The sequence below is a fragment of the Stenella coeruleoalba genome (assembly GCF_951394435.1).
Source record: "Stenella coeruleoalba genome assembly, chromosome: 17".
Classification (NCBI taxonomy): domain Eukaryota; kingdom Metazoa; phylum Chordata; class Mammalia; order Artiodactyla; family Delphinidae; genus Stenella; species Stenella coeruleoalba.
In genome coordinates this window covers 29,664,124-29,678,244 of record NC_137163.1, presented here as the reverse complement: position 1 = coordinate 29,678,244, position 14,121 = coordinate 29,664,124, and the positions used below count along the sequence as shown (strand labels likewise).

General features: G+C 34.9%; 1 long non-coding RNA gene across 4 annotated transcripts in view; it reads left to right on the top strand.

Annotated features, from left to right (window-relative positions):
• The window catches only part of LOC307176419, a 224,556-nt gene extending 211,785 nt beyond the window's left edge, over positions 1-12,771 (top strand). For 2 of the 4 annotated variants that reach the window (XR_013824749.1, XR_013824750.1), the window contains 2 exons: positions 8,254-9,717; positions 11,734-12,771. This is a non-coding gene — a long non-coding RNA (uncharacterized lncRNA). The remainder of the gene's footprint in view (positions 1-8,253; positions 9,718-11,733) is intronic. The other 2 variants (XR_013824748.1, XR_013824747.1) reach the window with 2 other exon arrangements.
• The last annotated feature ends 1,350 nt before the right edge of the window (positions 12,772-14,121 follow it).

Sequence of the window (14,121 nt, the reverse complement as noted above, 5' to 3'; positions counted from 1 at the left end):
GAAAACTTCTTACATCCCTGGGATAATGGTGATAATTATCCCTGGGATAATTGATCATACTGTATGATCCTTTTAATGCATTGTTAATTTGGTTTGCTAGTATTTTGTTGAGGATTTTTGTGTGTTCATCAGTGATAACTGGCCTGTAATTTTCTTTTTTTGTGGTATCTATGTCTGATTTTGGTATCAGGGTGATGGTGACCTCATAGAATGAGTTTGGGAGTGTTCCTTCCTCTGCAATTTTTTGGAATAGTTTCAGAAATGTTATAGGTGTTAACCCTTCTCTAATGTTTGATAGAATTTGCCTGTGAAGCCATCTGGTCCTGAACTTTGGTTTGCTGGGAATTTTTAAATCACAGTTTCAGTTTCAGTGCTTCTGATTGGTCTGTTTATTTTTTCTGTTTCTTCCTGGTTCAGTCTTGGGAGATTGTACCTTCCTAAGAATTTGTCCATTTCTTCTAGGTTGTCCATTTTATAGGCATAGAAACAGATATTTCTATGGTGTAAGTTGTAACAGCCTTTTTTCATTTCTAATTTATTGACTTGAGCCCTCTTTTGTTCTTGATGAGTCTGGCTAAAGCTTTCCCAATTTTATTTATATTTTCAAAGAACCAGCTTTTAGTTTCACTGATCTTTTCTATTGTTTTCTTCATCTCTATTTCATTTATTTCTGCTCTGAACCTTATGATTACTTTCCTTCTACTAACTTTGGGTTTTGTTTGTTCTTCTTTCTCTAGTTGCTTTACGGGTAAGGCTAGGTTGTTTGAGATTTTTCTTGTTTCCTGAGGTAATACTGTATTGCTATAAACTTCCATCTTGGAACTGCTTTTGCTGCGTCCCATAGGTTTTGGATCATTGTGCTTTCATTTTTTTTTCATTTCTCTCTAGGTATTTTTTGATTTCCTCTTTGATTTCTTCAGTGATCCATTGGTTGTTTAGTAGCATATTGTTTAGCCTCCACATGTTTGTGTTTTTTACAGTATTTTTTCCTGTAATTGATTTCTAATCCTGTGGTGGTGTGGTCAGAAAAGATGCTTGATATGATTTGATTTTCTTAAATTTACCAAGGCTCACTTTGTGGCCCAGCATGTGATCAATCCTGGAGAATGTTGCATATGCACTTGAGAAAGCTGTGTATTCTGCTGCTTTTGGATGGAATGCTCTATAAATACAAATTATATCCATCTGGTCTATTTTGTCATTTAAGGCCTGTGTTTTCTTCTTGATTTTCTGTATGGAGAAAGTGGGATGTTAAAGTTCCCCACTATTATTATGTTCCTGTCGATTTCTCCTTTTATGGCTGTTAGTAGTTGCCTTATATATTGAGGTGCATATATATTTACAATTGTTATATCTTCTTCTTGGATTGATTCCCTTGATCATTATGTAGTATCCTTCTTTGTCTCTTATAACAGTCTTTAAAGTTTATTTTGTCTGATATGAGTATTGCTATTCCAGCTTTTTTCCATTTGTGTGGAATATCTTTTTCTATCCCCTCACTTTCAGTCTCTGTGTGTCCCTAGATCTGAAGTGGGTCTCTTGTAGGCAGCATATATACAGGTCTTGTTTTTGTATCCAATCAGCCAGTCTGTGTCTTTTGGTTGGAGCATTTTATCCATTTACATTTAAGGTAATTATCAATATGTATGTTCCTATTGCCATTTTGTTAATTGTTTTGGATTTGTTTTTGTAGGTCTTTTTTATTCCCATCTTCTTTTGTTCTCTTGTGATTTTATGACTATCTTTGGTGTTGTATTTTGATTCTTTTTCCTTTTTTGTGTATCTATTGTAGATTTTCGGTTTGCAGTTACCATGAGGTTTTGATATAGCAGCCTGTATACAGACAAGATTATTTTAAGTTGCTGGTCTTTTAAATTCATATCCAATATCCTGCATTTGTTCTCTCCTCACAGTTGCTGGTTTTGATATCATATTTGTATGTGGATGATTTCCTACCTTTACTGTATGTTTACCTTTACTGATGAGCTTTTCCATTTGTAATTTTATTGTTTCTAGTTGTGGCCTTTTCTTTTCTGCCTAGAGAAGTTCCTTTACCATTTGTTGCAAAGCTCATCTTGTGGTGCTGAATCCTCTTAGCTTTCACTTGCCTGTAAAGCTTTTGATTTTTCTGTCAGATATGAATGAGAGCCTTCCTGGATAGAGTATTCTTGGTTCTTCCCTTTCATCACTTTAAATATATCATGCTATTCCCTTCTGGCCTGTAGAGTTTCTGCCTAGGAATCAGCTGACCACCTTATGGGAGTTCCCTTGTATGTTATTTGTTGCTTTTCCCTTGTTGCTTTTAATATTTTTTTCTTTGTCTTTAATTTTTGTCAGTTTGATTATTATGTGTCTCAGCATGTTCCTCCTTGGGGTTATTCTGTCTGGGACTTTCTGTACTTCCTGGACTTGGGTGACTGTTTCCTTTCCCATGTTAGGGAAGTTTTCAGCTATTCTCTCTTCAAATCTTTTCTCAGGTCCTTTCTTGCTCTCTGCTTCTGGGACCCTTATAATGCAAATGTTGGTGCATTTAATGTTGTTCCAGAGGTCTCTTAAACTGTCCCCCATTCTTTTCATTCTTATTTCTGTATTCTATTCTGTGGCAGTGATTTTTACCATTCTGTCTTCTAGCTCACTTACCCATTCTTCTGCCTCATTTATGCTGCTCCTGATTGCTTCTGGTGTATTTTTCATTTCAGTTATTGTATTGTGCATCTCTCTTTGTATGTTTTTTATTTTTTCTAGGTCTTTGGTAAACATTTCTTGTATCTTCTCAATCTGTGCCTTGTCTTTCTGAGATCTTGGATCATCTTTACTGTCATTACTCTGAATTTTGTTTTGCGTAGATTGCCTCTCTCCACTTCACTTAGTTGTTCTTTGAGGTTTTATCTTGTTCCTTCATCTGGATTATATTTTTTTGCCATCTCATTTTGTCTAACTTTCTGTGATTACAGTTTCCATTTCATAGGGTGCAATGGTGTGGTTCCTCATGCTTCTGATGTCTACCCCTTGGTGGGTGAAGCTGGTCTAGAGACTTGTGCAGGCCTCCTGGTGGGAGGGACTGGTGCCTGCCCACTGGTGGGTGGAGCTGGGTCTTGTCCCTCTGGTGGGCAGGGCCTTGTCAGCAGGTGTGTTTAGAGGCAGGTTGTGGGCTAAGGACGATTTTAGGAAGCCTGTCTGCTGATAGGTGGGCTGTGTTCCTGCCCTGTTGATTGTTTGGCCTGAGGCATCCCAGCACTGGAGCCTATAAGCTGTTAGGTGGGTCCAGGTCTTGGTGCTAATGTCCCAAGCAAGATGTCAGCCTTCAGATGAGTATTTCCAGATATGTTCGCTACCAGCTTTTATGTTCAAAGAGAGAACCACAGCCACCCCCCACCTTCCCAGTTGACCCTCCAAGACCAGTAGTTAGGTCTGGTCCAGGCTCCTATGAAGTCACTGCTTTTTCCCTGGGACCTGCTGCACATGAGGCCTTGTGTGCACCCTCCAAGAGTGGTGTTTCTACTTTCCCCAGTCCTTGGAGTTCTTGCGATCAAGCCCCACTGGCCTTCAAAGCCACATGCTCTGTGGGCTCCTCCTCCTGATATCAGACCCCCAGGCTGGGGATTCTGACGTGGGGCTCAGAACTCTCACTCCTGTGAGGAACCTCTGCAATATAATTATTCTTCAGTTTGTGGGTCATCCACCTGGCACGTATGGGATTTTATTTTATCACAGATGCACCCCTCCTATCATCTTGTTGTGGGTGCTTTTTTGTCTTTGGATGTAGAATATCTTTTTTGGTAGGTTCCAGTCTTTTTTGTTGATGGTTGTTCAGCAGATAGTTGTGATTTTGGTGTTCTCGTGAGAGGAGTTGAGCTCAAGTCCTTCTACTTCCCCATCTTGTCTCCAACCCGCGTCCCTTTCCCTCTTAAATAAAATCTTCACATATGTAGCAATCCCTAAGTAAAATCAGAAGCTCATTGTAAAATTTATAGCATATAACTTAGGTAATTATATAATTATGCATGTATATGCTTTATATAATTTCATAATGTGTAATTTTCTTCAACTTGGTTTTTTGCACTCAACAGTGTTTCTACGATTCATCTATTGTGTTCCAATAGGTATAGTTCACTCATTTTCAGAGCTATATAACATTCTATTATAAGTGAGTATGCCATAATCAATGTATACAGTTTCTTTTTGGTCAATGCTTCCGTTACCTGATTTTTTTATTGTTTTAATTATTATTGTCATTTACACAATTCTTAATCTTATCTTCTGGGACTCATGTGCAATTCTCTAGGTTTTTGTTTCTGGGAGTAAAATTCCTCAGTTATAGGTACGTTCATGTTTAGATTTACAAAAGATTGTTTTTCAAATTAGATGTTTCAATTATATGTCCCCTAAAGCTGTTTATATTTTTTTTATCACTCTGCTTTCTTGCCAGCAATTGATATCAGAATTCAATTTTTTTAATAGAAATAAAATGTATTTCATTGTGACACTAATTTGCACTTCTCTGATTACTAATGAGGCTGAATCATTAGTATTTTCTCTCATTTGAAATGCCTGTTTGGTCATTTATGAGGTTGTTGGTTTGTGTGTGTGTGTGTGTTTTGTTTTGCTTATGGGAGAAGGGTAGTTCTTTTTCATGTTGCTTCATAAGCATAACTATACTTAACGTATACTGATCCTTTGTTGAATCTATATGCTGCAAATAATTTGTGGTTTGGACTCTATTTTCTTTATGGTGGCTTTTGATAAACAAGTTTTTCTATTAATATTCTATTAATATAATTGAGTTTAGCAATATTTTTTCATTTAAGGTTGACATTTACCCTATTCTGTGATCATAAAAATTATCTTCTAAATTTTCTTCTGAAAGTTTAAATAATTCCAAAAGGAAACTTTTTAGTCAATCCTGTAATTTATATATATGTACTATATAAACAAAAAATTAATTTTATTTTTTAACATAGCTCCTTTCTCCAGTGATATCACCTTTGCCATCACCAAGTACTATTAAGCTGTTTTGGGGCTTTCTAATCTATTGAATATTCTATACCAATGGCCAGTTGGTCTCTCCCTGAATAAATATCACATTTTATTCATTGGCATAGCTTTATAATAAAGCTTGGTATCTGGCAGCACAATTTTTCCCACCTTATTCTTCTTCAGTTATGCTTTACCTGTTATTGGGACTTTGCTTTTTCAAGTAAGTTTTAGAATTAACTCATTTCCTCAAAATTCCTGTTAAATTTTGATTAAATATGTAGTGAAATTTAAGAACTTTTTTTATTATATTGAGTTATCCCCTCCTCCCATCTATGAACATGGTATATTTCTTTTTATATTTCTGTGCTCTAAAAAATAGCTTTCAATAAAATTGAGTCTTTGTTCCTTAGCTTTTTGCAAATCATCTTTTAAAATATCTGTTTCATTGTATTTTTTATATTATTAATAATATATATTTTAAGTTATGCTTTAAATTTGTAGCTGGTGTATATTAACACATTAATTTTTAAATATTATATTCAGGTACTTTGATAAGCATTCTAATATTTTGTTGGTATATTCTTTGGGTTTCCATGTAGACAATCATATCATTTGTTAATAGTGACATTTTAGTTTTTTTCCATATTTGTTGTAACTCTTGTCTTACAAACTATATAGGACCTCCAGTACATATGGCTACTAAGCACCAGAAATGTAGGTAGTATGAGTGAGCAACTGAATTTTTTAACTTAATTTTATTAAGTTTAAATAGTAATTTGTGGCTAATAGATACTGTGTTGGACTGTGTAGTCTATCAGTAGTATTTTTATTGTCTTTTTTTAACAAAAAGTTGTTCATCATTTAACAAAGAAGTTATCTGTTTATTATTTTTACATTTTTTAGATTAATTTACATGTTTAACAATTTCTTTGATCAACATTTCTTCTTCCATTTCATAACTTATATCTATAATCTTTCTTTCCTTATTTAAGTACATCTTTTAGAATGTATATTAGTAAATGTTTGTTGGTGGTAGACTCAGTTTTTCTTTTTGTAAATGTCTTTATTAAAATAATGACCTTGAAAAAGAAGTTTTGTAACACAATTAGTTCATAATTATGTCTCCCAATATTTTGAAGATATTGCTCTAAGGACTTTTGACTTCCATTGAAGCTGTTCAGAAGTATACTGTTTGTTAGACTAAATTTTCTTTATTATAGTTCTGTTTTTTTCCTCTGGGGGACTTTCAGATACTTCCTTTATTGTGGGTGTTCTGAAGTTTTACATATAGATTTTCCTGTGATTATTATGGTTCTGTCTATCATAATTCTCATAAGGCTCTCATGTTCATAAGACTCAGCAATTCTCAGCCCGATTTTCAATTATTCCACTATTGCCTCTCTGTATTATTTTCTCAAGGACTACAATTAAATGGAGTTTGACCTTCTTGTGTTTATTCTGTCTTCAGTGATTCTTAACCTTTCTTTTATATTTTCATACCCTCATCTCTCAACTGCAAATTCTTTAGTTCTTGCTTCTACTTCATTGTCTCTTTAGCTGTGTCTAACATGTGATTTAATATAGCAGTTGAGCTTTTAATTTCAATAAATATTTTTTATTTAGAAAGCTTCTATGATTCTTAATAACTTGTTTCTTACTAATTTTTACTGTTTCTTAAATTTTTTAGACTTTTATAACATTTTATATTTTCTATCAGCCAATTTTAATATCTCCAGGTTTTGACAGTTTTATTCTTTGTTGTTTCTCATGACTCACTCATGCAGCCTATTCTATTTATTGTTAAGTGATTTTTTTAAAAAACTGTAAGTTTTATTTTAATTACACAACTTTTGAGAATTCTGAAGGGCTAATGTAGGGTGGCTTTCTTCCACAGAAGATTTGCATTTGCTTCACTGAGCCAAAGGTATGTATACCTACAACCACTTTAGTTCCTATGGAGTATCCTGCCTTAATATTCAGCATCCCTACCTTGCAGAGAATGGCTTAGATGTCTCCTGAGCCCAAGACTGCTGTTAGAATTGGGGAAGCTTGAGTTTTGTATTTGTTTCCTGGCACTATTCAGGGTTTAGCTCCCTGTTCTTTTCTTCCCCCACATATCTTTTCTCTTCCTTATCTTAACCTTTGGAGATTTTCTATGTTTGTTTGCTTTTGTGCTCAACTCTAATTTAAAAAACAAGTATGTTGTAATTATGCAGGATCAACTTGCATTGCCATAGGAGGACCATTTGGAACATCTATCCTATCCTTCTGCTAACATCAAAAGTCAGTGCATGGCCTTTATTTGATAGCAAATAGGCTTCTTCTAGAGCCCTACAGCATTTCTGGATTAGAGAGTGCTTATTATAGAGCTCCTAGCAGTGGGATTAAATTGATTCACTTTATTTTCCCTGTATTCCAGACTTTTTTGAGCTTCATAAAAATCCAATTATGTTATCAAATCATTAAATTGATTGTTTTACTAAAATATGAACAAAATACTAAATTATATATGAAAAGCAGACATAGGTTTCACACTTACGGTCTTCCTTGGGAAAACAGTTTCCAAGAAGGTTGTAGATATACTTTTAAAATATTTTTCAATGTTATCCTTCTGGCCCATATTGTCTAAGATTACAGAGAAAGACAACACATGGAAAGAGTACTAAATTTGGGGTCAGAGTAATCTCACTGTAATCTCAGGTTAGACACTATGCATATGATTTTCAATGATGTAATTAACTTCTATGTACCTGTATTTCCTCATTTGTAAAATGGAGATAATTTCTATTTTACACAGTTATTATAAGAATTAAGGCCAACAACATAGTACATGTGGAATTACATATGACAATTTCCAGTGAGGAGAGCAGAATATGCCACCCCCAAATATTTCTCTTTGACATAAAAATTATCTTGACCTGGTTATTTTTAAGACACAGGAAAAGCTCTGAAAACTGAGTAGAAGTTGTCCGTTTTATAAGCAACATGCACATTTATAAGGGAAATGTCCATTTATAAGTGTGTCTCCCTTTCTATACCAGGCAGAGAAGGATCACTAAAATCTCTAGACACTCTTATTCAATGGAAAAGGCAACTATACCCCTGTTTATTTCGCTTTGCTTGATACCCTTCCATAACTGGCTTATTCCTTCCTTTCCCAACATCTTCCTTTGTCTTGAGCTGGTATGTAAAGGTGTGGTTTGGACCATTTTGGGGAGTTACTCAGTTTTCCATGTTATTAGACTTCTGTTTTTCTCCTGTTAATCTGTCTTTTAGTACAGGGGGTCTCAACCAAGAACCTAGAAGTGTAGAGGGAAAATTATTTTTCCTCCCCACCAGTTTGGTGACCCATGATGGGACCTGCTGAGACACCATACTCACTCCAGAGCCTGCAGATGGGATCCTGGAAGACTGGTAGAAGCTGGCAAAAAGTAAAAATTCTTACCAAAGTCAGCTCTCCCAAATCTCTCTCTCTATGCCCAGTTTAAAGGAGAAGGTAAAAATTTCTTGTCCCTTCCTTTCTAAATTTAAATTAGCAGGAAAAAATATTTGTGTGAACTAGTTTCTTGCATATAGCAACTGGTAAAGATTTTTGTTATTGCTCTTGTTTTCTCTTTCCTCCCAGAAATGGTCATTGTTTTTTCTCTGTCTTTTGTGTCCTTTGTTATAAGGAGGAGAACCATGGGCAAGATGAAATTTTCCTTTTGTCTGTCTTACTTAACGTTTTGAGAGCTTGGCTTTGTGGCAAATGAGGATATTCTCTCTGCCAGCTAAAACAGTCTGAGGGTCCAGGACATGAACTGACAAGCCGCATTCTCTTTGTCCACTAGAGCTGGCTCACAGGGGATTTGTCTTAAGGGGTCCTGGTCCATAAAGGGCCTTTGTCATCTCAGCCTTTATTGTCTCATTAGTGCTGAAAAGTCCCATTCCAATTGTACATGCCCAGTGTCACAGATTAGCAGGACTATAAGTAGAGGCATTTCATGTTCTGGGAGACCAGAGACGCCGTTTTCCCTCCCGTCTTTCTTAGCACCTGAGACAGTGAAGGTCTCTTTGCTTTCTTAGGCCAACTCTGGGAGTGAACATTTTGGATTATGGGGGCTTTATCTTCTGCACTATCTTTTGCAATGCCTTTTGTGTCCATAGTTAAGTCAATTAAAGGCTTATTGGTTTGAGTCACTACTGAGATAAATATATTGAGGATTCTACTTGTCAATGGCCAGATGAGGGATCTTTTGAACTGGAAAAACTTCTATATTTGAAAAAAGTTGTTTTGAAAAAAGTTGTAAACAACTGTCTTATTGATACCTATGGAAAGATAACATTGAAAAGAAGACACAAAAGAGTAATGGCATCTAGCCTTAGGGGTTTCCTTAACAAGACAAAATTATATAAACCCCCCTTTTTCTTACTTCCAGTTTCAAAAGATCCTACCAAATTTATAGAAGAGTTGAAAAGATCAGTGAACATTCACATTTCTACTTACAGAGGACCTTGATTGGCTGCTAAGGGGTGTTCTTTCATTATATTACTGTAGTTAACAGAAAAGCCAGATGGCCCCCTGGGGAAAACACCTCTTACAGAGGTAACAGATGAACAGAATTTCTCCCAGGCCCTCTTACACATGATCAGGAAATGGCTCAGCTGGAGGTTGATGTTAAGAAGCTGACAGAAGCAATAGCAGAGCTTTTCATCCTAAGGTGAACTGGTTGAGGTTGAATTGAACATGCAGAAAAAAAGGTAAGCATTTATACAGACTTTACAAAAGCATACCACATTAAACCCTGAAGTTCCAAAACATAGGATTCTTTTGATTTCCATCTTGGTTGGAAATCTTGTTGATATAAAAGAAGGAAATTGAAGATAATGTATTTGGATGGGCAGACCTTGATATAATTCAGCCCACAATCCAATTCCTTGAGGAATTAAAAACAACTGTCTTTGTCTTTAAAATCTTTACGAAACCAGAAATGTAGCTCTAGAAGCAATTCAAAGTCCACCTATCCTTACCAATCCCTAAATCTTCCCTATTGATCTCCAGATGCCTGCAGATATTGTAAAACATTAGGACACTGGAAACAGACTTGTCCTGCACTTGAGAAAAAGGAAACATTTTTAAATAGTAATTTCCCTAGACCTCTAATAGTATCCCAAAAACTTCGTCTTGGAGAAAACTTGTACACTTTCTCTGTGCCTACCTTGTCTTCTGTAGGAGCTGACAGCCATTTCTTTGAAATGCAAACTGTAGGTAAATCATTCTCATCTAGAGGAAAAAAAAAAAAAGCTATTTAGAAATTAGGCAGATAAGAAATCTTAAGTGTCTTCTCCACAAATATTAGTAAAAAAGCTTCAGCCATCTGAGCAGGTAAACTTATTCCATCTGCCAGAAACACAATTTGGATCCAATTGTTTTTTGGTTTTGTTTTAAAATAAATTTAGTGAGTTTTGTACCTGACTGATGGCTAAAATTTTAGAATAAAAGCTATACTATTTCTCTTTGTATCTCTCTATATGATCATGTGTGTCTACATATGTATGTTGTAGATGTGTTATTTTTCTATCTCTAGATGGTACTGTCAAAATTTGTAAAAATTCTATTGGGTTGGCTTGAAGGAAAACGCTGTATGGATTGGGTATTCCAAAACTCACAGAAATACAGAAACTAATGTTTTTCAAGTATATGTGATCTGGAATAATATTTGGTAAATGAAAGCTAGTTGAAGTGTGTTGGTTTAATTAAAACAGAAATGTCTTCAGTATTATTAGCATTAAATACAATGCAGAGGTGCAACTTTTATTCTACCTGGGTTTACTACTCAGCTAAGCTCATGTTATATCTGTTACAAAAATTGTCAGCAAGAGAAAATTATGAAACTTTCATAAAGAATCAAAATATGATTATTAATAACAAATGAAATAGTTGAAGGTAGACTAGAAGTTTATAAATAAACTTTTCAACAATGATGTTTTATAAGATATGTCTCCTTTAAAATCTTTTAAAGCTTCCAAAATCTTTTTAGTAACTTGAAACTTAAAATTTTGCTAAATTAAAGGATATAAATTCATTGAAATCTACATCATTTCTAAATAAGAAAATTTAACATTAGTACCTCTGTAATAAAAAAAGTAGATAAACCAAAAATGTTTGGGTCTATTAGTAAACATGTCTCATGCCACATTGAAAAACTGTACTATAAAAAAGGCATATACTTCTAGAAATTATGAACTGTATTCATAAATTTACCAATCTAAAGAACACTGTTGTAACAAGTCATTCACAATTGCTTACTTCTGAGTTTTCACTAGAAATTAAGGTTTCTGCAGGTTAAGAGTTCTAATGTAATTAAAACTACTCTCAATAGGAAGAGAAACTATTCCATCTTTGTATGCAAGGAAAGTAGGGTATGTTATTGGGTAACAAAGTATGAGATATGGAGATGCATTTTTGTTAAGGGAAATGAAAGAATTTTGTCTTCAAGAACAACCAGCTACTTCAGAATGGAAAAGATGAGAATAAATAACAATCTAAATGGATATTAAAAGTTCTGAAGAGAGAATCTTGTGTTGTTAAGCTGGATAAAATTGAATTGTTATAAGGATTTTTAAAATAAGCTTTAATATCAATATTATACTTATGTAAAACTTAATTTTCTTTCATCTGCTAAAAGGACAAAGTTTTCTTACCAGTTGGGTAAACCTGCAGGTGCAGGAACCTCAGGATATCTTTATTAATACCTAATTGCTTGCACCATATAGGTCTAACTTTGGGAGCCCACCTGCAAGACTGCCTCCTGAAATGAGACACAACTGTTTAACTGAACTGACCTATTTCAAGACTAATACTGGTTCAATGAGATAGATATGGAGAAGTCTTTCAACTCAACTTCTGTACTATGAAATTCCTTGAAGAAATTTCAACAGCTGGGCTGGAGGTGAACAGAATACGCCACCCTGAAATATGCCTCTTTGGCATATGGATTTTCTTGAGCTGGTTACTTTTAAGAAACAGCAGACACAGGAGAAGCTCTGAAAACCAGTAGAAGTTATGCTTTTGTAAGAGACATTCACATTAATAAGGTAAGCCCTCTTTTATAAGGGAAGTCTCTTCCTCTGTACCAGGAAGAATGACTAAATCTCTAGAAATTCTGATAAATGGAGAAGGTAACAACTTAAATTCACATGATAACCATACCCTTGTTTACTGTGCTTTGCCTGGTAACCACATAACTGGCTTCTTTGCCTTACTCCCAACATCTTCTTTTGTCTTTAACTGGAGATGGTATTTAAGGTGGTGACTTAGGCCATTTTGGGGAGTTACTCAGTGTTTCTGGGTATTTCCTAGGTATATCTTCCATGTATACTCAGATTTCCATGGGTCTCTCCCAGGTATACATGTTATTAAACTTCTATTAATCTGTCTTTCATTACAGGGGTGTCTCAGCCAAAGACCTAGAAGGGCAAAGGGAAAATTCTTTTCCCTCCCCTACACAAGCACATAGTGGGCACTTGGACAGTATTATTTTTTCTTTCCTTCTCATGGCATCTTTGAGCTAATATGGTTAAATGTATGATTTCAAAATATATATCTTGAATTCTCATTGATACTCATTCACTTCTAGAGAGATCTATCAGCCTTATCTCTGTATTTAAGTTGAGAGTTAATTTTTAAAAAATAGAGCAGAGTCTAACTCCTACCTATACAAATTAAGCTACTTTCAAGAAGTGGGAACTTAACTCTGATTGTACTTAAAAATATGAACAATGCTTATGTAACTTTAGTTAGGCAACATCTGGAGCTGATTTCCTAACTTTGATTAAGAGAACCAGCCTGATGAATCCCAGATGTTTAAACATGGCTGTGTTTCTTACACTCACTAGATTATGAGAGTGAATACATGGAAGGAAGGGAAACATTTATAAGAACTAGGTGTCAAAGTGGCCAAGAGGGGTTTTTGGGTGTTGGCTTCGTTGCCGGGGTGGGGGGGGGTCTTTCTAAATGAACATCCCCTTTAAAGTTTTATGCATGTTATTAAGACAAAGGCCCAATCTTTGATAACCTCAATAGTATGTCATAATAGCTTCACTCATATTTATTCCTGCAGAAATATATTTTTGAGCATCTAAAGTCCTGTGGTTAGAAAGATAAATAATAAACATTCCCTGCCTTTGAGTCACTCAGTTTAGTGAAGGAGTCAGGCATGTGAGCAGTAATTAGAATCAATTACAACTGCTATATTGAAGGACTGAGTTCAGAAAGTAAGCAGGTCTTCCAAGGAAGATAGGATGGTTTCAAAAAGAAGGAAGCACTGGGCTCAAGATTTCTATGCATTACCTCTATCAGCTGCATTTAGCTGTGCTAATATAATTCAGCTTCCATATATTTGTATGTTCCATTAGATCATGGGGCCATTTATGTGTCATAAAAATACATTAAAAACAGCGATTTCTGAAATTATACAACTATTTTGATAATCCAGTGTCACAGTGGTAAAATCATGATGATTAATCATGTTGACTTCCCATCATTTGGTAAAGCTTTTAGAAAAACAATAAATATTTTAATCTTTTTTTCCCACAAATTGTGCTTTTAAGTGAAAGAATGCCTTTGCCTTTTGCAATCTTTTGCTTACTCTAATGCATGCCCAGTGTTATGGACAGAAAAAGAAAATCAGAAATGTTCTGAGTTCAAAATTTCTTTAGAAGTTTTTTTGGGGAAAGGTGTAGTAGTTGTTTTGTGACATACTTTAGTTCTCATAAAACCTGCTCCATTTTTCCCCCCAAGGAAATATCAACTCTGGGTGAAAAGAAACAAAATGTGTACCCTAAGAAGAATAACCCAAATGCCCTATTGACAGCAATTTTGTAAAGAATTAAAATGCATTGTTACGCTTTCAGAGGTAGAGAGGGATTAAGTATAAAATATTAGCCTGATGACAGGAATAAAAAAGGCTACCTAATTCTTACACAAAGGTTTTCAGTAAAAATTAATGTCCCATCAGGCTCAAATGTACTTCAACTCCTTTCCTTACCCAGCTATGACTATCAATTTCTTGCTTTTTTTCTGTATTCGGTGTCTCAGTACCTCTTTCTCTATCACCCATCAAACCTGAACTCCCCATTTACTCCTGTACATTCTTCCTCTGA